The following is a 27007-nucleotide window of genomic DNA, read 5'->3' as shown; positions in this document are numbered from 1 at the left end:
GCAAAAGTTAAAACATGACTTGGTTTGTTCTAGGAGAGAGATAAATAAGGAGTTCATGGAAGACATAATCCTAATGAACCTATCTTAATTCTTATTATGTTTCTTATAGACATTGCTTTGACATTCAATCCCAATTTTTGCCAATGAATATGGCAGCATAAGTCCTCAATCTCTTAAGGAGCAACAAGGCTTGTCTTTGATTACACAATTACTGGTGACATTTCTGTGAGGGCTGTCCAGAAAGAAGAGATTCTATCTGGGGCAGATACTATGTCATCTTCCCCTCATAAAGAAGGGAAAGTATAGCTAGTTGGTCAAACCTCCAGGAAATCCAGAGTCTCAGCAATGCCCCATGGTGGTACTTCAGAACAATTCATAACACCTGATGTGTACATATTTCATATATCAGACAATCCACAACTTGGCCAATAAAACAACGGTTGTGAGCTCCATCCAGAACTTATTTAGCTTTAAAAAGAACTAGTTTAGCTTTAAAAATAATCCAGAGATTATTTAGAACTCAAATTCCAGGAATCACTGCCAACACTTTCCAAAACTAATATATACATTATTTTCTCACAGCTCTGCACTGAATAAGCATTGACAACAATAGCAAGTTAAAAGGGGTTAACTTTTTATGCAAACTGCTACTGTGATATGTCCCTTGGTTGCTAACGACAGTAACCCTAGTGAAAACTCATGCCAATTTTAAGGAAATGTTAAACACTCTTCCCAAGGTCTATGAACGATACATCCTGAAACATGGAAACTGTCAAGCTGCTCTTTGAGGATTCCAGTCACAGAGAGGCTGGTACTATAGTCAGCACAGTATTTCCACCAAAGGGATAAATCAATGATACAAAGTGAGTGTGCATATGCATCCGCCTAGAAAAGCAGAGCAATAGTGGAGGAAGCTAGTCATTTTTAATCTCCCTCTTACAGGAGATTTCTTATCCCATTAAATTATTTTCCCATTTTTAATCTCCCTCTTACAGGAGATTTCTTATCCCATTAAATTATTTTCCGAAAGTGAGACCATAAAGTAGACTTCTGATTCTTGCATTTCGAGTGTGCCATTTAATTCATTACTTCTCTAGACATGAACAAATAACAAAATAAAGAGTTACTGATATTCTAACCCTGTATGCTGCAAACGGTCAGAAGAATAAACGTCTTGCATGACATTACAAGGAGTACAAAAAAATATACTTCTATTTCTTCCACACTTTATATCAACACCCACTGCTTATCAGTTATGGGATATAGTTATATGGACTTTCTGATAGCTTCTTTTATTATATGAATTCACAATTCAGATGCATTTAAGGGTCACTGCGTGTCCCATCCATCTTTTTTATCAACTGTTTCACATGGCCCAAAGCTAAAAAGGGGCGGGGGTTGTTTAAAAGGTACCTTTTTGGAAAATACATTTTTATCTATTGATTTTTTCCCCTTGTGTTGGTGAGGGAAACTCATCCAAACATTTGATTTATTTACGAGTTTTTTTAAATGGTGTGCCATGTAATATTTAGTTGAGGCTTTTGATTCATTTTAGTCATTTTTGATCCTTTTCTTCTAAAATGTTATTTTGTTGGCCATCTCTTCATTGAAACTTTCCTCTCCCTTGCCCTCTGCCTCACAAACATCTGGACTCTTTAGGCCTCCTGGGCACTCTTCTTAGGACTCCTGCTGAATTTAGAGATCATTCCCTAATTCTCCCTTAGTGCTCACATTCAAACTGAGTGTATAAGCATCATCTGTGACCCTCACCCCGGAAACTCAAAGTCAGGGGGCTTGAGTAAGAACCTAGGAATCGTATTTATACAGGTTCTATGTAAGATAAAGATACATGGCCAAGAGTGGGAACCTCTGTTTTTTTGTTTTTGTGGGGGTTTTTTTGCAGTCTTAGGTGTTATCACAGGCTTTTTGTTTGTTTTTACAAATGGCTTCTTTAGTTTAGATTCCCAAATTCAGGTCTTCAAGCCTCATCCCTAATCTAAGTTCCAGCCTTCATTTTCAGAAGTGTACTGGACTCATTCATGGGACTACACTCCTAACCCTTCAAAAGAATATATTGGGTGTGTATCATACACCAGGTACTGTGCTACCCACTTTACACACATCATCTCATTTAATCATTGTAACAACCCCCCAAGGTAGTGGTTATTAGTTGCATTTTCCAGATCAGAAAACTCTAACTCAAAGACGTTCCAGGACACACCCTACATTATACAATATTAAAGGAGCCAGCTGACTGGACAGCTCAGTTTTTTTCCTTTCCATTAAACACAAACATAAATTTGATTCTGAGTTTTCCCTTCTTGAAATTGATCCCTTTTTCTGAATTCCATTTTTCTGTGCATATTCCTACAATTTTTGTAAGTGTATACCACAAATATTATGAGCTAAGAATTATGCTACCTCATGTCATCCTTCCAACAATATTATGAGCTAAATACTATTTTTACAGATGATAAAATTCAACTCAGAGAGCTTGTGCATTACCTCCAATGGCACAGCTGAGATTTGCCTGAACTCTCAGCTATCTTTCTCAACCAAAATGCTATACTCAGTAGAAACTAAGGACACTGCTGGCCAGCAGGAATGGTAATGAACAGGAGTCTAGGGCACCTGACCTAATTCTGAAGGCAAAATGTTAAAAAGCCGCCACAGTTTCATAAGGTTGAATCAGTCCACATTTGGGAGCAAAACATGCCACACTGTGGAAGTAAAATACAGCATTAAACTCAGTCAGTTTATTAGAGCCCATGTGTGTATGGCGGCTGGAGACGAGAAAATGAGCTCCAGAAATTTTTCAGGATGAATAATTCTTATTGTAATTGAATAAATAGTGATGTAATCACTGCAGTATTTTCCAAATAGAATTGTCAGGAATGATACACCATAAATATTTTGATTACAGCAGAACTAATGATGACAATTGAATATTCTAATAACGTTTCTGATTCTGTTTGTGCTTGAATCTTGAAGAAAAAATATCTGATGACAATTAAGAGTAGTCATATGTCAATTCGAAGGGCAATTGATTTTTTTTTTTTTTTTTTTTTTTTTGCGGTACGCGGACCTCTCACTGTTGTGGCCTCTCCTGTTGCGGAGCATAGGCTCCAGACGCGCAGGCTCAGCGGCCATGGCTCACGGGCCCAGCCGCTCTGCAGCATGTGGGATCTTCCCGGACCAGGGCACAAACCCGTGTCCCCTGCATCGGCAGGTGGACTCTCAACCACTGCGCCACCAGGGAAGCCCAGGGCAATTGATTTTTAATGAAACAACATTGGAAATGATTTGTTCATAATGATAGACTAAAGCTCATTCACAAGTTTACCATGTAAAGAAACCAGGCTATTTTAGAAAGTTTATTATGTGCTAACTTGTGAAATAACTTTAGGTCTTAAACCACTGATCAAATTACTCAACCTCTGAAATCTGGTATGCCAAGACAAATTTTTTTTTTCAAAAATTCCCATATATGCTTTCTTGTAAATCTGGAATTATTCCCAAATAAAAAAATTCTCATGGTTAGGTCCATTAGTACTATCTTAGTAAGTGAGAGGACAGATAATATAAAAAAGAAAAACATTTTTAATCATTTTTCCTGTTTTGCAACTAATCTTGATACAATTTATTCCTGGAGAAATGGAATTCTTTTATCCCCCAAAACATAATCATTTAATTTGGCCCCCTATTAATATTTTGGCATCTATTAACATTTTAATTTGATGGGGGATTTTGTTGTTATTCTTATTTATACCCAGAACATTTAGAAATTGAGTATGAATGGTTTGCTGGGAGGAAGGAGCCGACCTTATCCAGGAAGAACAGGTAGGAGTAAAGGAGGAATGAGATGATACGAGGCCGGGGTGGGGGGGGGAACATGCAGAATGTTCACTACCATACTGAAAAGTCTATGGCAAGGGGGAAAAGAAGAAACTACTAATGCTGACAGTATATGTTACTAGGTTTTCCCTTCTTAAGGAAGTGGTCATGACTTGTTTTTCTTTGCATTTCAAACAGGTAACTGTGCTTAGCAAACGCTCAGTAAATATTAGTTGAAATATTTTTAAAAATACTATGTCTTATATATTTTCTGAAGCTCTATAACATTTTAATATTATTACATAAATAAGAAAAACTACTATAATAACAAATATATAAAACACATGTGATACGATGGGTTCAGTATTAGGCAGCCATCAATAACTCTGTGAAAGGGCTGTTATTACCCTCTTTTTCAGATGAAGAAACTGAGGAACAGAGAGATTCAGTATCTTAGCAAAGTCCCACACCTAATCCCTGGCAAAACAAGGGGTACCTCTTTTCAAAACTGTGCTCTTACTTTGTAAATTTGATGTCCAAATAATTTTAAGAGTTTTTTGGGTTTTTTTTTAAGGCTCTTTCTCTTTTATCTCTGGCATCCAGGGGCCATATTTCTCAGGCTGAAGACTCCTCTGGTGATGGATAAAGGAAAAGGAGACCCAAGCAAGCTGCCAGTGCTGGTGTGTTGCTACTGAAATGTCAAACTACAAACTTCTTCTGGCCTGTCTCTCCCCAGATCCCTCATCCCCCAACATCAGTTTTTCTTGACCTCCCTTCCTTTAAATGTGCCTCCCAATCCCCCTTTCCTTACACTCATAAAACTCTCACACTCATCATCTCCATTCACTTAACAAATATAGACCCCAAATTTGCTGAGCTCCCCAAATGAGTATCCTTTGGAAAGAACAGAAGCAAGACAAAGCATTGCGCTTCTCTACACCCAAGGAAAAAGATTTACTGCATCATACCAGGCCTGAAGGGGGAAAAAGTCCTTTATCCAACAGCACCAAAACAACTGGAATCATTCTGCCTGTTTCAAGATGAGACAGGAAGGAATATGTGAACAGCTTCTTGTCAGTGTGACTGTCCCCTGCATTCTGAAACCAAGTGTTGTGCTGGTTCTAAATGTTCAAGAATCAGCCCGGCTGAGGGGTGTGAGGTAAGTACAGTAGCTCCTAAAGAAAACATCTATCATTTTCCCTTACAAATGGAAGGATTTGCCAGCCCTGGCCTCCATTCAGAGGAATGTATAGTTTGACCCTCAGAAATTATTCCACTACTGAAACCACCATGCTTCTCTTTGAAATAAATGAATGGTGATCATGGATGCTCACCTAACTTTTATGATGAAGGATTCTCCAGGAATTAAGAAATCTGAACTTCCTATGACCTATATAATATGCCTTGTGCACAGTCGTATTTGTAAAAATTACCTCCTACTTCCAGCATCACAGAGACCTATTCACAAATGATAAAACTTGACTTTCTTAAGGCAAAATACCTCTATCATCTTTTCTGTACTCCTCCCTCTAGTTTGTCCTAAATTTCTTAACATAAAATTATCTTTCTTAATCCCCTTGAATGTAACAGGAGAAAGGTCAATTAGCACTCTATGTACAAGATAGGCAAGTGTTGTTTGGGTTCTATTTTCTGCATCCTAGTTTGATTTTCTGAATGTGTTTTGAGAATTATCAGAGAATTAACCGATCACCTGGCTACAATGAGAACAATCTAATCAAATAATGCAGTGACCACCTTTGTCCTATTTCAAAAGGGCCACTTAGTACCTGCGTACAAAATATAACTGAGCCTATTACTAAATTTACCTACCCTATTTTCTAAGGATTTCCATTTTTGTCATGGCGTGATTATACCAGACTGAACAATACAAAATATTATCTTCCTGTTGAAAAATGGCTCAGCAAGATTTCAAAGCAAAGATTCAGAGATAGCCCACTCACCCACTGCTTACTACAATCACTTCTGAGATGGGTTACTTCTCATGTCTGTTAGGCCATGATTACACAGGACAGAGGAAGGGGTGCCGAGAAAATACAGTGGGGGCTGCCAAGACCTCTGTCATCAAGTGCTACTGGATAACAAGAAGAAGCGATAAAAATAGAATACAAACAGAAAGTAGCATGACCAAAACCAAAGTGTTGCCAGATGCTGCATAGTACATGTAATAGATGGAGCTGGGCCCAGAAAGAGAGCCTCAGAAAAATTAAGACTTTCTGGTGGGCTTCTCATCTTTGTTGGAGGCTCACCATCTTCTAGAAAGCAATGGATATGTGTTGAACTGAATTAACACATATAATATCCTTGCACTTAATTATGTTTAACTGATTTTTCGTACCTCTTGCTTCAAGCAAATTCCTTGCAAACTTTTGTTTGCTTGTATTTAGTTTAGTTTTGTTTTTTGTGTGTGGGGGTAGAGTTATTAAAATGGTAGATTAGAAGGGTGACATAGACCTGGTGTATGTGAATATGATAGTGTTTTCTTATTCATATGTGAGATACTATGGCATGGAGGAGGATGCAGATAGGAAGGTGAATTAATGATGTGTTGAATGAACATATCCAAGTACTGTTGATTACTCAGGTAAGGATGAAGGAGGTTTCTAACTGTAAACTGACTGTAACCTGACAGAGTTCTACCACTATGCCTGTCTTCTTCAACATGACCTTTTTGCAAGGCTTATCAAATGGGAGAATAGCATACATTTGGGAGAGATACAAACAAGTTAGATACAAGAGTTAAAAACAGACCTTGCAAACTGGGATGAATGAGACAAATATAGTAAAATAACATTTAACTGAGGGAGAATAAAAGGAACAACACATTAAGCTTCTAGAAGAGAATAGCAGTGATATTAGCAGCTACTATCAACTAAGGAAAAACAAATGGATTAATTCTTGTAACAACACAGTGAGGTGAGTATAGGGTTTAGATTCCTACATTTTATGTATGCATGCTGACAGCATATCTAGGAACTGATGTGAAGAAAAATATTCCCTTGATCAAAAAGCAGAGCTTACATGGTGATTTATGAAATTAAGAACATACTTAGCAAAGTGTCTTTTAAAGCATTGTAACTCCCTGATCAAATCATTACTAAAGAAAAAAAAAAGACATTCCTATTTACTTTCCATTTGCTTTATTGAACTTGTTTAGTTCAAAAGCATCTGATATAATAAAACATGCCCTTCATAAAATAACATTTTTGATGTTCCCCAATAAAATGTAAAAAAAAAGTGTCCCTTGCCTTAAGGGCATTTATTTAATAATTCTAATTTTATGCAAAATTGTGTATGTGTGCATGTGTGTGTTGACCTGAAACTCAATGTTCGTTGAGAAATGTGAAATAAAATTTGGTATCTAGAAACCAAGTACTATTGTCTTGTTTGGGGAGAGAAGCATCGTTAGTGGATCTTGTCTGGGGAGATGTTAATCACCTGCCTCTCAGTCACTGGCATAGAAATCACAAGTTGTTTTTTAATTCACTTTACCTTTTTTATTACAGACAAAATGGCAGGGAAGGTTTTCTGATCATCAAGAAAAACTAGCAAGTCTCTTGTTTAAATGTCTTTCCCTTTTTCTTCATAAATGAAATAAACCCCCTATGGGGAAACGTTGGCTCTTTGGTCATAAATCATGTCCTTCTCTTCCAGAAGCAACTTTATGTGAAGATGTAGCCAAATTTCACTCTGAATCCCACGTGCTTACCAAGGGTGGTGATGACATTTTCTCCTGGAGGAAATTAAATTTGCCTTCACCTAGTCCTTCAAAATGATGAGCTTTGCCTCTCAGCAACTGGTTGTCCTGGCAGAGCTCCATCCCTGAAATAAGGTGATGCATCACTGTGACATATAGAATGGGTTTTCAAGAGCTGTCTTCCAAACTGTACAGGGTAGCTTTCCATTGCTGGCTGGGGCTGCCGAGAGCTTGCAGATAGAATATGGACAGGATCCTTTTGAGCAGGGAGCTGTTTTCACAGCTGCCATGTTGACTGAGATGTGTTCTAAATTAAAGCTTTCTTCATTGCACTACAATCTGCCAAGGAGTTGGGCCAGTGAGGAGAGACCCATCCAGTTGGCATTGGGAGAGCAATTCCTCCCCATTTTGGTGGGCAAGAAGAGTGGACTCACCACGGCTGAGCTAGATCAACAGAAGATGAAACTGGTACAGTGAGAGTTCAAAGCTTTCTCTTTACTAATGAGGTCACTCCCTTAGCTAAAAAAATTTTGTTGTTGACAGAGTTGACTAGAGGTGCCCTGTTGCCTTATTTCCCTTTCAATATGAGGAGCTTGATGAGGTGGGATCCGTCTGCTGGAGCTCTTTCCCCATTGCATCCAGCTCCACCACACCCTGCCTAAGCACAACTCTGTGTGAAATAATGAGACCTCAGGGGAACATGTGTAGTGTTTTCCTGCTTCGAAGTTTTTCCTCACAATAAATTCTGTCTTATATTTATACCCTATGGCACTCTGCTCTGTATAGCCATACCTACCCACACTGCCCAACAGCTTGACTTTCAGGCTTGTGAGCATTTTAAATTCATTCCACTGGTTGGCTTTGCCAGCGACCTGGAAGTAAGCAATGGACACAGAAATCCCTCAAAACCCCTTGGGGTGCTGAACAAGGGATACCCACCTCAGGGCATTTGACTTGAATATTCTCCCCTACTTTTTCTCTTTTGATCCATCTTGAGTTCTTCCTTTTCCTAAGTGAAGGAATGGCAAAAAAGCAGTCAAATTGGATTTAGAATTAGCCTCGGAAAAAGAAGCAGAAAATGACCTCAGTTCCTCTTCTTTTCTCTCCAGCCCTAAAAAGAAATACCACATACACCCAGAAATCTGGTATTATGCTAACAAACCGGTCATGCCCATTGCTAATTGGGCACTATCCACCTGATTCATGATTATAAAGGACATATTTGTTTGTTTCTGCCCCTGCTGCTATCGTTGGATGCCTCTTTCCAACATTCATAAGACAGCCCTTCACACACAGTCATCTTGCCTCCATTGGTACCTGCCTGTATCTGAAGCAGATTTCAAACCTGTGAAGAAAATTGATGACCTGCTGGGCAAGTGTGGAAGGACTCCAACAGCAGGAATACTGGTCAAAATTATGGATATTGTGGTTGGGAATTTAGGTCCTCTCTGCAGATATTTTGTTTTGATTTATCCTGAAAATAGGTAGGAATTTTTATTATTTAAGGTAAGATAAAGTTTTTACTTCTAGCCCTCTGGTTGCAAAGATAGTGTTGCTCTGTAAATCAACACAGTATTATCAGCTTTCCTCATCAGACTGAGTCTGAGACAAAATACTCTAGTCTTCACTGAAGACAGCGCCAACAATTCATCTTAATTTTGTGTACTTTAAGTCAGTTTTCCAAGGAAAATACACTGAAAAAGATATGATATGGAGAGGAATCATTACGTAGTTAAATACATGAAAATAAATTCTGCATATTTATTTGATTTATTTTCTTAGATGTTTGCTCTTTTTCATAAGTAGATTTTATTTTGAGAGGTTTGGTATTCACACAAATAGCTGATCATTTGTTTCTAAATCATTCTTCATATTTTTCCAAACTGAAAAGAAGCTTTATATTTACAAGAATGTAAATATATAAAGCATTATTTCTGTCCTTTACATCAAGTTTACATTACAGAATTTAGTAAAAATTAAATTTTATAGTCGAATCATGTTAGTCAACAAATGTAGGAGACTACTTGATTCTTAATGTCCAGAAACTTAATAAGAGAAGCAAAAACTTAGGTAAGCTTGACAGCTAAATCTGAACTTGGCTAATGTTCACAGAAATGTAAATTATCTAAGTTCTTGAACAAGTTTTCTGCTTCTCTGTCTATTTTTTGAATCAGTCTCAATTTAAATAATTTAGTATGCTTGCATTAGGTAAGACAGTGCTTAAACATATATGTTGTGTTGGATTTATAGTGAAATGAAACAAGCCAGTATGTAAAATTATGCATTTGAGGATCTTTCTATTAACCTTAGGAACAGAATGGTAAACAGATGCACACAAGACAGATTTTCTTATTGTCTTTCTTGCTGTGGGCATTAACTAGCCACTGGTTCTTTACCACTGATCTGTATCTCATAGATAAGATATTATATTTGGAAGGGTTAATAGTCTCTATACAAATTTAAGATGACTACAGATATGGGCTAGGGATTGTCTACAATGTCTGAATTATACACTTGCTTATAATGTACACACAATGATAAGTACCAATGCCTAAATATTATAATACTTTGCATTTAGTAGAGACATATGCATTATTCCATTTCAATTAGACAGGTACTGAAATTTATATATTACCATTGACCAATCTACAGAAAAAATACAAAATAATAAAGAATAGAAATGAACAAATAGTTCAAAAGTTCTGAGTAACTGGGAAACTTGAACAACAGACTAACTCATTTCATCTAGCAACTTTAACTAAAACTGAAAATATAACTTAAAGTTTTTTTTGTCCATGTGCAGCTAAATGTCACAGAGCTGGGTCTATATTTATTTACCAGTTCATTGCCCTGAGGATTTGTATCCAGTTCTTATTTCCCTCAGGACAATGAATTTTTACATAATAATGCTTATACATACTCTGGTATGAACTTCTTATTTATTTGAATAAGTTTTCCATTTTTTTCATTCTCTTTCAACAAAAATAGACATTTAACAAACTTTCGAATGCTTGGCACCCAGTCCAACATAGTCAAGCTGAGAACGAAATCTTTATCAGACTGAGTGGAAAGCTGAGCCAATATCCAGAGAATAAGCACAGTGTAGATAAATATTTAGAGTAAGTCAGGCCTCGAATTTAGGCCCGACTATATACATAAATGTTGTATTCCTTTTGGACGTTTTTAAATAATTATTTTTAACTCTTTATTTTAATAGTAAAAAGAAACAGATTTCTTTCCTCATTTAGTGATTTTCTGCCAATGTAAGTTTTCCTGTTAGTTACAATGTGAAATCATTTCCTTAGTCTTTGTCATCTGTTCTTGGCAAACAAAAGCTGCCCCTTGCCACTCAATAAAGATGCTGAAAACCTCATATTATACATGCACACATATACACAGACCAAAGACCAGATATGAGCTCATGTTGATAGCATAAACATACAGATTCATAAATCATATATAAATCATAAATCATATATATATATATATATATATATATATATATATATAGAGAGAGAGAGAGAGAGAGAGAGAGAGAGAGAGAGAGAGAGAGGGAGAGAAGAAGAAGAAAAGGATATGTGGCTATTTGGACAGACTATGTGTGTTGAATACTGATGACAGAATATTAGAACATTCGACTGCTGCTTTAAGCCAGGTCTTCCTGGTGAAATATAGGACATAAAAATTTAAGGCATACTTGAAGAAACGGAAAGTACTAAAAACATGCATGGCCTCAACCAAAGCTAAGAAATATTACATTCTTCCAAAAAAGAAATTCTGTTGCTGGACATGAAAATACAGTCTTAATTTGTGAATTTCATAGTTGATCTTCATGTTTGACATTACTAACAGTCAGGGCAGGAAAACATGCCTACTTATTTCTGTAGTCAGAAAAACAAATACTGAGCATTTACTGTGTACAGTTATTATTCTGGAAGTACAAAACATAACAATAAATCAGACTCTCACCCTATCTTGAGGAGGATCATGGTTACATGCAAAACAATAGAAATGCAGCACAATGTGGTACAAGCCAAATGTCCAAACTTTAGAAGATAAGTTAGGAAATTGTATCTCCATATGACAGACAGCATAGTAGTCAATACAGAATCATGTTTTAAAGGACACTGTTACATTAAAATGTTTCCACCAATTAACACAACATACAAAACCACATTCACAAAGTGATACCAGTTCTATTAGATAGATAGGTAAATAGCTGAAGAAAATAAAGAGGGAAGGGAAGAGAAGGGAAGGGGAAAAAAAGGAGAGAAAAGAGAAGAAAGAAAAAAGAAAATAAACAACTGGAAGGAAGGAGGCAATGTTAGCAGTGTTTATAACTAAATTGTAATTATGTGGATTTTTATTTATTCTTTATACTTCACTGTCTTTATAAATAATGCACATTACAAAAGTAAATTAAAAACTAAATTCTAGACAGGATTGCTTACAATCCCTTTACTGAATAAAAATCAGTAGTTTCCTTTCTCATCTTTTGTCCTTTTCCATATGAAAAATTAACTTCGTACATATGTGAAAAAAATTAAAATTAGAGATTTACATTCTTCATTTTTATTTAACATAGGCCTTGAGCTTTGTTTTTTCCTAAGGATTTTGTTGTTGTTGTTTGCTTTTGCTGTACCTCCTTCCTACCACCTCCATTTCCATGCCATCACTACCAAGCAATTTAGCAGTCTGGTATGGGTTCTTCCTTCCAAACCACTCACTCTCCTAATATAGACATCTACACATGTTTATGAAGTACATAGGATAACTTGCCAATTTTTACATTTTAATGCAGTTCCCTTTTTCACTTTTTTGGACATTATTTTTGATCAAAAGATATAGATTTAACTAATTAAATTTAATAATCACAAAAATATTTATTGAGCTTCTACTGTATACTGGAAACTCTTGTGGCCCTGGGGCTACAGTATGCCAGGATGGTGCTTCCTATGCTCCACTGCATGAATGAACCACAATTTACTCAGTGATTTCCTTATTCATGAATATTTAACTTCTTCCCCAAATTTCCCCTTTTGTTTTGCCCCTACACACAGCACTGCATTAAACATCCTTTTACATACATATTATATTCTTGTATTCTCCACATCTTACTTTATAGTGGCTTTATATTATTTACTTACCCAAAAATACCAATTATCATTCTTTTTAAGAAATAAAATTGCAGAGTGTACTAGAGCTATAAAGAATGTGTCATAGGACCTCTCAAGGAAGTAACTAAAATAAATGTACAGTTTTTGTGGTTATTAGGTTCCCATCTGCAAATGGTACCAAGCATGGTAATTTACTGTCAGTCCAAGTAGAGGAAGCATTAAACCTAAAGCAGACAACATCCACCCAGGTGCAACAAAGAAAGGGTGAGGAACTGACTAAGGCACAAGGATAAAGTAGTAGCAGGTACAACGATCAAATAGTTAAATATAGAAAATACTTTAAATATATATAATATATTGAGTTTACATGGTCTGTATTTACGCTGTGGTGTATGAGTTGGGTAATAGTGGAAAATATTATTCAACTCTATCAAAAAAGCATCTGTGATCCATTTCATCATTTTGACACTTCATTAATTGTTTCTTTTATCATGACTATCAAAGAGGAAGAAAGAATGAGATCAATGAGTTTTCCCTCCTAAGTGCCATGTACTTTATTAGTCCTTTTAATTTCTTCATTTTATCTAATTATTACCAATTGCATTATTATGATATTGGTGTTATAATCATGACTACCATTTTACAAATAAGGAAACAGGATCTCAGAGGTTAAGAAATGGCAAAAGAACAACAGAGTTGAGATTTAAAGTTAGGTTTTAATTCCAATACCCCTGTCCCTCAGGCTACACCTTCTAAGAAATTTTCTCAAACCCTTGGGTAAGATAGATAGCAAAAATAATTCCCCAGTAAAAGAAATAATAGGGTGCAAGGCATCGTGGATAGCCATGAATATTTGTTATTTGGGGAATGCAACTGTGACTTATGTATAAATCTCACTACCTCTCTCATTGCCCATGACACATGCCAGTTGATGTGGATGGAGCTTAATTTAAATTTTAACTTCCTGGTCAAGCCTTATAATTCCTTGGAAACTGTTTACCACTGCTACCACCGGAATGGTCACAGTGAAGACTTTTCCTATATAAAGGAGATGCATTTTATTTGTACATTAAATAAATTAATCACACACATATGCATACCTGTGTAAACCTAGACCAGACCCAGCCCCTTCTGCAAATACAAAGAGAAGACCAGGCTATGTGACTTCTCAAGCCACATGCAACAGGAAGATTCTAGAGCCCCTTCCCCCAAGTTATTTGTTTTTTAAAAAACCTCTAAAACCTTGTGGAAATCTTCTTGATATTTAGATGAAAATAAATAAAATGCAAGAGATGGATAGACGGGACTTGCAGTTTTCTCACTTTTCATGAGAAGAGACATATTCACGCTTTATATCACTATATAAATCCCTAAAAGTAGAAAACTTTAAAGTACTCAGAGTACTCATCAAATCTCTGTAGAGAAAAAAAATCCCTGACACATGTTATGGGTACAGCTTGAGACCTTTGCAAATCATCACATTCAGTAATGCTCCAAAGCACCTCATTTTACTCAAGAAATACAATAAATTATGGCAGGAGTGAGCTATAAATGGTCAGAGGTCAGCTAGAATCAATGACTAGCCACATATAATATCTAAACTCACCCTTAGCAAGACTGTAAAGGGTGGAAGATTCGGGCTTTCCAGTGCCTCATGTGTATGTGAAAATGGGAATGTTAAACCCAGGACACCTACCGGTCTACAGCTGTTCACTCCTCCCCCCCCCAACACGTAATGAGTTGTTAGGTTGTGAGTCTGGGGCTGTTTCTACTAGAATCTCTGCAATATTTAACACAGATCCTGGCACAGAGAAGATAAACAATGCTCGGTTGAATGGACTAAAGATAGAGATCAATTAGACAGAGGTTATAATTCAATAAATGTTGGGATACTCCTGAATTGTCCAAGGAAAATACAAAATGTGTCATTTTAGGATGTCCCAATAATTTCACCAACATAAGACTAACAGCTAGAGATAGTAGAATATGTATGCCTAGGAAGCTTTCTATTTGATTGAATGTTTTCTTTTATTGAGAGGAAGGAGGTAGAGTTTTAAAAAATGAGAAATTCGGTTAAAAAGACTGCTTAAACTTTTAACTGTAATTCCATGCAAAATTTATAGTCTATTTCATAATATACCCATGCTTTTTTTAATATAACAATTCCATTTAAAATTATACACAAGTTAAATGATTTAACAACCCCTTAATACAAAAAATTTAAACAATGATTGGCCCTTCAAGGCTTCTAAAAGACATCATATATTTCCACAGTGGGATGTTTACTCACCCTCTGGTACCAGTATCAGGAGGTGGGAGTTTGCAATCTACAGAACTTAATATTAGAAGTACAGCATTAACAGCTGAAATCTAGAGGAGTGAGGGGTGCCTTCATCAAAGATGATGGGCATCAGCATGGGGCTAGATTAGGCAGTTTGGCCAGTGTGGTTGACTGGCTCACAGCTTAGTATTTTAAAGGGCAATGGATTTGAGGGCAATGGCTAAGCCACTGTTAAAGTTGGAGATAATACAACAGCTTAGGATCCATGGTCTTACATTAGCTTTACTCTTTTATGTTACCTACCTCTGTGAGTACTTAAATGTAAAGTTTCTGTTTTAAAATCCCCCACAAATGAACTCACTACATGCATATCTTTTAACAAGCTGAAAAATGTTCACAGTACTTCTAGGCAAGGCATACTTCTAGGCACAGTGGGGAATAGGACAAAATACAAGGTACAGTCAATAAACAGCATCTACTATGGCACTGTAACCATTACAAATTGGAAATGCTGGCCAGTAGCACAATATATAAATGATAGTTTAAAAAAAAGAGTGTTAGAAGGATATCACAGAATATACGATATAAGTAACTCATTATCTAAATCTAAGTGAATGTTAAGTTCAGAAAGCAAAATAAATAATACAAATGCAAAATAAATAATTCAAAGTGAAAGAAAAGACTCATACTGGTGAAATGTTAGAGTTGGGAGGTCAATGATGTGTTTAAGAAAATGTTAAAATACATTTCAGACACAGGTATTTCATGAAGAGTACTGATATATGAATGTTTAGACATATATAAACTGGCATAATGAAAAAGAGAGAGAGCAAGAAATAAGGATAGAGATGAGAGAGGGAAATTATTACATCATGTAAATTAAAAATTGAAAGACTCAACCTTCAGGAATGGCTTGATCAAGAAGCTAAATCAATGTTATCAAAGCCAAACCCTATTTCTATCCATCTCTCTGATCTGCTTGTCTCTTTATTGGTTTCATCCTCAGATACAGCTTTTCCCCTCCTGAAGGCAAGATGGTAAGGTGAATTAAAGAGTTCCAGGTTTATACTTTCAAAATTCCAAGTTCAGGGATAAAGAGAGTAATCTCTCTCTCAAAAGTTCCATAATTGGCTTTTGACGAGCTTTGATTTTACCCTTCCCTGGCATAACAAACATGGAGATCTGGGGATGCGATGCTCTGATGGCCTAAGCCTGAATTACATATGTACCCAGGAACTGGTGGCAGAGTCAACCATGAAAATAAAAATTGTATCAGCCCAAAGTTGAATACAATTAGTTCCTCAAATGGCATTCTTTTTACTGTTACTAGAAAAAGAAAAGAAGGATGCTTAGCAGGAATTCAAATAAATATTCACCACTGGCATTAAATTTTAGAAAGCCCTGAATGTTATGACAAAGAAGTTGTGGTTTTTGTCCTACATTTAATAGTAAACAAGGAGAAGATGGGCACAATAATAAAAGGTGAATTAAAGAGAATGAATCAAATAGAAACTGGAAGATTGCATCACAGACAAATTCACTGGATGTTCTTTCTAGCAATTTTGGTCACACTCATAAATTTTAAAAAGATGAGAAATTGTGGAGAATAAACACTGCATAAAAGGATATCTTTGACATATCACTCCTGACAGGGCTAAGCCAAAGGTTGTGAAGATAAGTAAGTCTGGAATAAAATATTAAACCAAGTTTCCTTATTTGGTTTTGATTTAAAGGTACACCAGGCAAAGTGATTTATCTTCTGTCCAGAAGTAATAAATCAAATAATTCTAATGGGATAAAAGAGGAGAAAACTGGGAGATTCAGAGGAATCAGTTATTTGTCAAAATGTAATCTTAAGCAATAATATTCCAAATTCTATCTGAATTGGCTGATTCCACTATATTCTGTCAAGCTGAAAAACAAATCAACACAACAAAGCAAATTTGTTTCATTAAAATTGGGCATTATAATGCCAGGAATTAATGGAGAGATAGAATAATTGTAGTACATCAAAGAGAAAACTAGTTCTGTATTGATGCAACTTCTAAACTGGAAAAGCTCAGAGGGGAATGCAAAATGAATATCTGCCAACTTTGTGTCTGAAAGAGACTGCCTATTTTTCTTTGAGGTGCTTATCATGGAAGGAGCTCAGAAATATTTTTAGTGTATCAAAAACACATTAATAACTGCATTTATTAATAAAAGAGTTAATAAAAGAGGATGAGAAGTTACCTTAAGGAAAAAAGGAAGCACAATACTGTTGACTGTTGAATTCCAGCATATTGTCTAGAGAATGTTAAGAATTTCTTATTCATACCTTCACTTATATTCTGAAGGCATCGAGGGCTTTCCCATGTACTATATCTGCCTTAAAAAACTCTTTCACTCTACCACAAGGTTTCTGACTGCCCTCATGATTCAAGTTGACTTATTTAGTCTTCTCCCTTGGCTGAATATCAATGCAGAAAATATTTTTTATTCAAACCTCTGTTATATGGGGGAAAACAGATCATAGACTCAGAAATCTTATGTTAGTCTTTGATGAAAATATTGGGGGTTTTTGTTGTTTCATGTATGAATGCTAAACTTCTAAGTGATTAAAAATGATAATCATCATAACTGTTTAAGCCTAAAGAGCATCAGCTAAAGTGATAGTAGGAAAACCAAGAAATCAAAGTGTCTCAGGAGTAAAAGGAGGAGAATGCTACGAGGAAAAAGCACAAACATGTTGAGTGGCTCTGAGAGAGTCAACAAGACAACAGTATTGTGATCCTTGTAACTGACCACGTGAAGGTTGTTGGGATTTGACAAAAGTAGTTTAATGGAGTTTAAGGGAAAAGCCAGATATTAACAAGATTAGGAGTAAATGAAAGTGAAGAACTTGATATATTTAATAGAGAATTATTTTTGGAAGTTCAGCTTTAAATGAAGGCTGAAAAATTGTGCAGATGCAGAAGAGGGATATAAGATCAAGGGAAGGATAAGATCTGCTTCGGTTGATGTATTGTCATTTACTGTTGCCTTTGTTTAGATGGGGGAGGTAAGAGTCTTTTTTTTTCTGATGGGAATGATCCAGCAGAGAGAGGGAAGATTCAGAAGACAGAAGATATGAGCTAACTAGGAAAGTCTTCAGGGAGGTTGTAACTGGTGATAGAAGAAAAAGTGAACACAATAAGGGAAAGTTTGGGGACTTGGTGGTGGAGAGATAGGGAAGGCAACAGAAGATTTCTTTTGTTACTGAAAACATATAAGAAAGGCTGATAAGCTGAGGGTGAGGAATGAGGAAGAGGGAGAAGGAGTTAAAGACAACCTTACATTTTTAAATGGTAAAATCACCAGAAGTGAAAATAGAGAACCAAGATTTCAGTCTTGAAGAAGGGAGAATAATCGTTCAGTGTATTTAGTTGGCAGTGCATGAGTGACATCCAGGTACAGTAAGCCAAGTTCTCAGAAATGAAATATGACAATGCAAGAGAACTACCAGGACTAAAGATTCACATTTGTGACTATCAAGGCAGAGATAATAGTTGAAGCCAAAGGACTGGATGATACACACAAAGAAGAAAGTAGGGAAGGAGTAGCAAAGACGAACAAGAACAGAGCAAGAAGTTGATTCAAAGGAGATACAACAGTGGTGCCTAGAAAGCAAAGAGGACTAGAATTGTGATGTGACACAGACACCACACAGTGAATTCCAAAGGCTAAAAAACTGTAGAAGGAAAGACCAGTTAGGAAATATCACTGGATTTAGCAGGTGTGTGTGGGGGGGTAATTTCAAGAAAGCTCTTTCAGTAGGTCAATAAGGGTAATATGCCCAGATTCCACAAATAAAGCAAAAAATTGAAAGAAAGTAACAGCTGTCAACTTCTTTAGAAAACTTTAGCCTTGGCAAGAATGGGAGAGCTAGACTAGTAGTTTGAAGAGGTGGCAGAATCAAGGAATTTAATGTATTAATGGGAATGAAAGACATTAACATAATGATAGGATGAACTGAAACGTCAGGTAGAAAGACAGAAATTGAAAACACTAGTAAGAATGAAGATAATGGATAGAGTGAGCTTTCCTTCCCTTCCGACAAAACATGCTTTGGGCCCGTCTTACCTGCAAACTCTTCTCCCCACATTTGATGACTCACTGATGCCCCTAAATTCCCCCAAGTTAGAATGAGACTCAGCACGTATTTGCATGCTGGTCTCAGCTTGGATAATCTTCATGCTTCAGGTCCTGTTTCAAATGTTTCCTTCTCTAAAAACATTTTTCCAGCAACACTCTCTGAAGTAGTCTGCCCAGGAGTCATACCCCATCACAGCATACCATTTATTTCCATAATAGGACTTATCAAAATAAGAAACCACCCTGCTTTCTTGGTGGTTATCTCTAAGCTTTATGAGGGGAAATCTGTTCCAAACAGCAGTGTAATTTCTCTGCTGGGCATTATAATAAGCAATAAATCAACATTTGTAGAATAAATCAACAAATAAAGGTAGAGAAATAGGATTTAGAAAACTAAAGAAGGAGTTCTCTTTAGAAATAAACAGGAACATTTTCTTTCCATGAGAAAGTTGATAATTATAAGAGAAATTTTGTGGTGGAGAGGAACAATTTTGAAGTAACTTAATTTGATAAGGTAGAAAGCAAGGTCATCTGCTAAAATAATATCCTAATACCACCACTGAATTTACACTCACGGAGCTTTTATGATTTGCCAGATACTATGTTCAGTACTTTTTAGCAATATCCCACTTAATCCTCACAGCAGCCCAGTGGATGGCCCACTGTTCTCCACATCTTACTGGTAAGGCAACTAAGACTCAAAGAAGAAGAGAGGCACCCACAGTCATACAGTAAGAAAGACACAGGACTGAAATTCAGGTTTATCCTAAATCTCCCCCTCTTATCCATGATGATATACTGCCAGATGTGAGGGGAATCAGGTTGGACTTTGAGACATAAGGCAGCAGAAAACCTTAGACATAACTGCACAGGAGTGTGTATCCAGAGTCAGTACTGGGTTAAGATAAATGAAAGATTTTGAGTGGTTCTCCTAGACCAGGGCCACCAAGTTAGTAAACTGGGGCTGTGCTTCTCAGAACTCCCTTCCTTACAAAGCGCTGGCCACAAACAGACAATGTGTATGAGATGTGGAAGGCGGGAAAGAAGCATCAGCTGTATCCTTTCTCACTCCAGGGATCAGAGCAGCTCACCAGCCACACCCAGCTCCACCCTCGCTGCCCCTGACCTGGGGCTCTGTGGCTGCTGTCTGGCCACAGCCCAGCACCACCGCAGCACACCAGCAGCCCAGCGCTGCACTTGCCCCTCCAAGTGCTGAGTCGCCAAGTACAGCCCCTGAAGCATCAACCAAACCTGCAGCTCCTCCTGCTATCACGTCTCCTCCTCCTGCTTTTCCAGCTCCTGGGCCAGTGCGTGTTGATCTTCACGACACAGAAAACCAGCCTCTCTTGCAGGTCACCTGAAGCACGAAAGGTGGAGGCTCTGACGGTGCCAAGAAAGGGATGTGGGTTCCAGCTTTCCTCCCTGATTGGTGCCACTTTCTTCTTGCTCTCCACCCCGCTTTCCCTCCACCATTCCTTCCTGACCAATTGCTCTGCCAACTTCAGCCCCAGCAGGAGACACAGAAGCGACCGGCATACCTGAACTGTTTAGCCAGCTCCACAGTGGCCGATGTCACAGCCCCGTAAGAAACCCTGTATTCTATAACATTCTTAGCGTTTTTGTTTCTTAGACCATATCCTCTGGGACCAAAAGGGCCTAGTTGATAGAAAAAAGCATGGAGCCAGCTGGCACTTTGTGCTGCTATCCAACAATGATTAAAAAATACAACTAATAGGACTTCCCTGGTGGCGCAGTGGTTGAGAGTCCGCCTGCCGATGCAAGGGACACGGGTTCGTGCCCCGGTCCAGGAAGATCCCACATGCCACGGAGCGTCTAGGCCCGTGAGCCATGGCCGCTGAGCCTGCGCATCCAGATCCTGTCCTCTGCAACGGGAGAGGCCACAACAGTGAGAGGCCCGCGTACCACAAAAAAACAAAACAAAAAAAACAACGAATAAATAAAGAAATAAATAATTAAATAAATGACAGAAGCCCTGTGAGGGGATTAGACATACAAGAATAGCTGAAGGGGGCTTCCCTGGTGGCACAGTGGTTAAGAATCCGCCTGCCAATGCACGGGACAAGGGTTCAAGCCCTGCCCCGGGAAGTTCCCACATGCCACGGAACAACAAAGCCCGTGTGCCACAACTACTGAGCCTGCGCTCTAGAGCCCGTGAGCCACAACTACTGAGCTCGTGTGCCACAACTACTGAAGCCCACACACCTAGAGCCCGTGCTCTGCAACAAGAGAAGCCACTGCAGTGAGAAGCCCGCGCACCACAATGAAGAGTAGCCCCCGCTCGCCACAACTAGAGAAAGTACGCACACAGCAAGGAAGACCCAACACAGCCAAAAATAAATAAAATAAATAAATTTATTTTAAAAAAAAGAATAGCTGAAAGGCAAAGTGAGTTAAAGAATTCTGTATACATTTCTTCATAGCCCTGTGTGGTGTGAGCTCCCTTGTTACACATCACACCTTGACTTTCCAGACTTAGATATCTCTGCTTTGTGCCAGCTTAGGACCCTCTGCTCATCTCTCCGGAAATCCTAATACATTCAACTCAAATTGCACATTTACTTGTCTGCAGCTTACACCTTGTTCTTCTCTAGCACCCGCCCTAGAATCTCTAAAAGGAGGGAGGAAGGGTGCTATGTCAATTATATCTCAGTAAAACTGGAAAAAAAATAAAGGAAGGGAACTTTTTTTTTTCATTTCCCGGTCCTTCCATATCACCTTGTAGAATATTATACACCTAATAGGTACTCAATACATTTTTGTACTAAATTAGATCTATCCATAAATTATAGTAACAATGGGATCTTGTTCAATATTTCATAGCTATCTTTGCTTTCCACAAGATACTCTGACCACAGTACACTCTTTAAAAGTACTTCATTGTTTTACAAACTTTCTTCTCAAATGTTTCCTAATTCTCACTGAAATACAAAGTCAATTATGTGTAACTCATGGCAATGAAAATGAATAGTCACCAGAAAAAAATAAATATACTATAAAGGGAGGACTTAAGTATATATTTTATACAAAGTAAATATAATAGACTTTGTGTAGATAAGAGAGGATACATGAAAAGCAAGGCATCTGCAAATGTCATTAACCCCTTAAGTAAAATTAGGAAATCATTTATTACAGCAAACAGATTATACTAGGACATATAATCACAGAAGTCCAAAATGTGAAAGTATTATAATTCTAGCTTAATGTATGAATTCATGGCCATCTTTATATGATGTTTTAGTAGAGTTAAGCAAAAACAAATAGCCTAGGTGGGACTTTAATGTTATCTGTATATATGTCTACATAAATTTATAAAATACATATTGTTAAATACAGAATGTTATTTAAATGCCCCAAATTGATTACTCACAGTATCTCCTTCTCCCTAGTTTAACTCCAAATGCCACAAATGATAGATTATTAATAGTAGAAGTAACCATAAAGCAAAAGGTGCAACTTGTCAGACAAAATTGAAGTTAACCGACTGATGTAACTTGGAAGAAGAAAAGCAGACAGGTTTATGTGGATGAAAAAAACACAAGGGAAAATATATTCCTGAAAGATGACTCTGCCAGGTGGAGTCACAAAAAGCAGCTGAACAAAAATGAGCATCTAGGAACAGAGGACTTATGGAAACTTCTCAGGATGGTTCCCTGGAGAATTATCTGCAGGTTGTCTTATGGATGGCCCTGCATAACTGGGGAGACACTTCTTTCCTCTGCCTATAGAATTTGTTCCTAGTCAGTGATCTAAACAGAATGCTCTTTAAGCAGAGTAAATTATTTTCCTGGGAGGGATCCACTGTGTGGGTGATGGAGCTGTTGAGAAGAAAGTAAGCCATGATAACTTCAAACCTACAAAAGAGATTTAGAGAAATGAAGGGAGCTCCAACTTGCAGGGAAAAACACGTTAAAGCACTCCACTCATAGAGAAAATACTTCTTACTTGGTTAATTATATGAGTCCCAAGCAAATCCTCGTACGACAAACTTAAACACCATAAAAAAAAGAGAAAAAATCCTGACAGTGGGTCAGATTTTCCCCTTACATAGAAACCACAACAACTTTTCCATTCAGTGAAGTAGTATTTTAGGAAAATAGACACACACAACTGCCTAAAACAAACTTCTATTAGTTGCCCATAAAAATAGATATAAATGATGAACCAAAAATTAGTAAGTATTTGAGGCATACAACTGAAAGATAATAATAAATATAGAAGACAATTAATATAAGAAGAAACACACAATGAAACAGAAAGGAACTTAAGATTCTAATTAGTTGTTGATCAAGATGATGCTGTCTAACTAAAAAAGCATATTATCATGAAATTGAAGAATTCAGACAACTAGGTATAGTTTTAGAAATTAAAAATATGTTCTTGCAGTGATTTCTACTTCTAGCCGTAAGAGTATAGCTCGTAGCATATGAACTCTCCCAATGGAAACTATCATGAAGGAGGTACAGAAATGACTCTTTCTGAAAGTATAGAAAAGCTGCTAAAGCAACCAGGACATGAGGGGCTATAATCTGGAAGTAAGGGAAGCTCATTGAGTTGAGCCCAACTTTCTGTACACTGCTTTTCCCTTTGGGGCATTTACCTATTTTTGGTACATGGCTGAGAAATAGGAAAATGGACAGCTTCTAAGAGGCAGGAGACCATTAAAAAATTTGTAAAGTACTCTAGAGCAAGGAGACAAAAAATGGAGTTCAGAGATGTGAAGGTAACTAAGGCCTTTTCACAGAGAAGGGGGTACAAAGAAGTTAGTCCAATCCTTGTCACACAATTTCATATTGATGCATTTGCTTATATTTAAGATACACAGGGCAAAACGTTAAGAAATCATGCAGAAAGTAGCTACCTACAATAGTGGAATTTCTGGCAGACCCACAGTACTGGACACAGGAAAACTGAAACTCAATATTTATCATTAAGGAGAATTCTAGTAAATACTACATGCTCACATTTGAAACACCTAGAGGATTATGCCATTAGTTTACTAATAAGACTTGAAAACACTCCCCAGTTCTTAATTGGATTCAGGTAATCTATTCATCTACTATTTGCCAGATAATAGAGTAAATCCTCTCTAGAGGAATAAAAAAATCATCCATACTATCTATAATTTCTCTATGAAATACTGGCATTTAATCAAAAATTACCAGGCATACTAACTAAATGAATAAATGCATATATATGTATACGTGGATGAATGAATGAATGCACATATATGCATACACAGATCAATGAATGAATGAATAAATGAATAAACTGGGGAAAAGAGTGAGCACAAATGGAAATGCAAGTGATATACACACTGTAGTTATCAGGCTTAATTAAACTGTCATCACTTCAAGAAAATAGATGATAAAAAAAAAAGGAATTCACTGTGAATCAGATTCTATATAAAAGGATCCAAGTGGAATTGTAGAAATAAAAACTAAAATAACTGAAATTAAGAACTTAATAAATCAATTTACTTACAGATAGCAGAAGGAGTAAGTGAACTGAAAAATTAGTTGTCAGAAAATGTCCAGACTTGACATGGAAAGCAAAAAAAGATGGAAGATGCATTAAAGAGTGCAAGAGGCTTATGAGATATGGTGAATACATTTAACATACATGTGATTTGAGTCTCAGAGGAGGCAGCAGAGAAAGAATGGTAAAAGAAACACTTAAGGCGGAGTCAAGATGGCAGCGTGGGAAGACGCGGAGTTCCCGTCTCCCCACAACTAGGGTGCCTGCCGGACGCTAGTCAGGGACCTCAATGCCCAAGGAGAGGGGAGGAACCCCCAAGCGAACCTGTAGGATGTGGGGGGACTGAGGGGGGAGGAGAAGTGAAGGCTGGACAGGACCGGCACCCCTGAGGGGTGACTGAGAGGGGGGAGGGGTTCCCACACCTGGAGGGACCCTCGGGGGCTGGGATCAGTGGGAGTGGGCCCAGTCTTTCCCTGCCCAATTGGCCAGGGAAGTCTGCCCGGCTCTCAAGCCGGGTCCTACGCCCTCAGAGGTCCCCTCCAGGCCATGTTGGTCCTGGGGGCATAGGAGGGAGGTTGGGGGGAGATCAGGAGAGGCAGGCAGGAGGGGCCCTCCACGACCAGAGGAGCGGGAGAGGAGCGGAGGGCGTTGGCCCCATCCACTCGAGCTCGGGAGACCAGAGGAGCGGGAGAGGAGCGGAGGGCGTTGGCCCCATCCACTCAAGCTCAGGACACCTGCTGTGCTACCAGGCTGGGTCTGCCTCACACAGGGAGATCAGCTCGGTGCTTTCTGACCACATAGCGGGGTGGGATAGGGAGGGTGGGAGGGACGGAGACGTAAGAGGGAAGAGATATGGGGATATATGTATACGTATAGCTGATTCACTTTCTTATAAAGCAGAAACTAACACACCATTGTAAAGCAATTATACTCCAATAAAGATGTTAAAATAAATAAATTAGACCCTCTTGCACTGTTAGTGGGAATGTAAATTGATACAGCCATTATGGAGAACAGTATGGAGGTTCCTTAAAAAACTAAAAATAGAACTACCATATGACCCAACAATACCACTGCTGGGCATATATCCTGAGAACCGTAATTCAAAAAGAGTCATGCACCACAATGCTCATTGCAGCACTATTTACAATAGCCAGGACATGGAAGCAACCTAAGTGTCCATTGGCAGATGTATGGATAAAGAAGATGTAGCACATATATACAATGGAATATGACTCAGCCATAAAAAGAAATGAAATTGAGTTATTTGTAGTGAGGTGGATGGACCTAGAGTCTGTCATACAGAGTGATGTAAGTCAGAAAGAGAAAAACAAATACTGTATGCTAACACATATATATGGAATCTAAAAAAAAAAAAAAGGTATTGATGAACCTAGTGGCTGGGTAGGGATAAAGACATAGACATAGAGAATGGACTTAGGACATGGGGGTGGGGAGGGGGAAGCTGGGGTGAAGTGAGAGTAGCAGTGACATACATACACTACCGAATGTAAAATCGTTAGCTAGTGGGAAGCAGCAGCATAGCACAGGGAGATCAGCTTGGTGCTTTGCGACCACTTAGAGGGGTGGGATAGGGAGGGTGGGAGGGAGACGCAAGAGGGAGGGGACATGGGGATATATGTATGCATATAGCTGATTCACTTTATTGTACAACAGAAACTAACACAGCATTGTGAGGCAATTATACTGTAATAAAGATCTATTATAAACGAAAAAAGAAAGGAAAAAAAACTTAAGATGATGCTGTTGCACTTCCCTGGTGGTCCATTGTGTAAGACTGTGTGCTCCCATTTCAGGGGGCCTTGGTTGATCCCTGGTCAGGGAACTAGATCCGCATGCCACAACTAAGAGCCGGCATGCCGCAACTAAAAGAGCCCACACGCCTCAACGAAGATCCCACATGTGGCAACGAAGATCCCACATGTGGCAAAGAAGATCCTTAGTGTGCTGTAACTAAGATCTGGGGTGGCCAAATAAATAAATTTAAAAAAAGATGATGGCTGTGATTTTCTAAGGCTGATCAAATACATCAATCCACAGATTCAAAAAATGCTAGGAGCCCATGTAGACAGAATAAATAGAAAGTCAATGACAACAAGCCATGTCACATTAATATTTTAACGTTGCTTAAAATTAAAGATAAAGAAGCACTCTTTAACAGAAACAAGCTAAACAATATCTATTACCTTTTAAGGAGCAAAACAAAAACTGAGAGTTGACTTTTCAACATAAAAATGGAAGCCAAAAGACAGTAAAACATCACCTTTAATTGAAAGAAAGTACTTGTCAACCTCATAACCTAAACTTGTGATATAACAACATTTCCAGGCAAACAAAAACAAAGACTACTTTTCTTCATCAATCTTATTGTAAAGTATTTCAAGCAAAAGAAAATTATTCCATATGGAAAACCAGAAATGGAGGAGGAAA

This window comes from Mesoplodon densirostris, chromosome 10 (assembly GCF_025265405.1).
Source record: "Mesoplodon densirostris isolate mMesDen1 chromosome 10, mMesDen1 primary haplotype, whole genome shotgun sequence".
NCBI lineage: Eukaryota > Metazoa > Chordata > Mammalia > Artiodactyla > Ziphiidae > Mesoplodon > Mesoplodon densirostris.
This window is presented reverse-complemented; position numbering follows the sequence as displayed.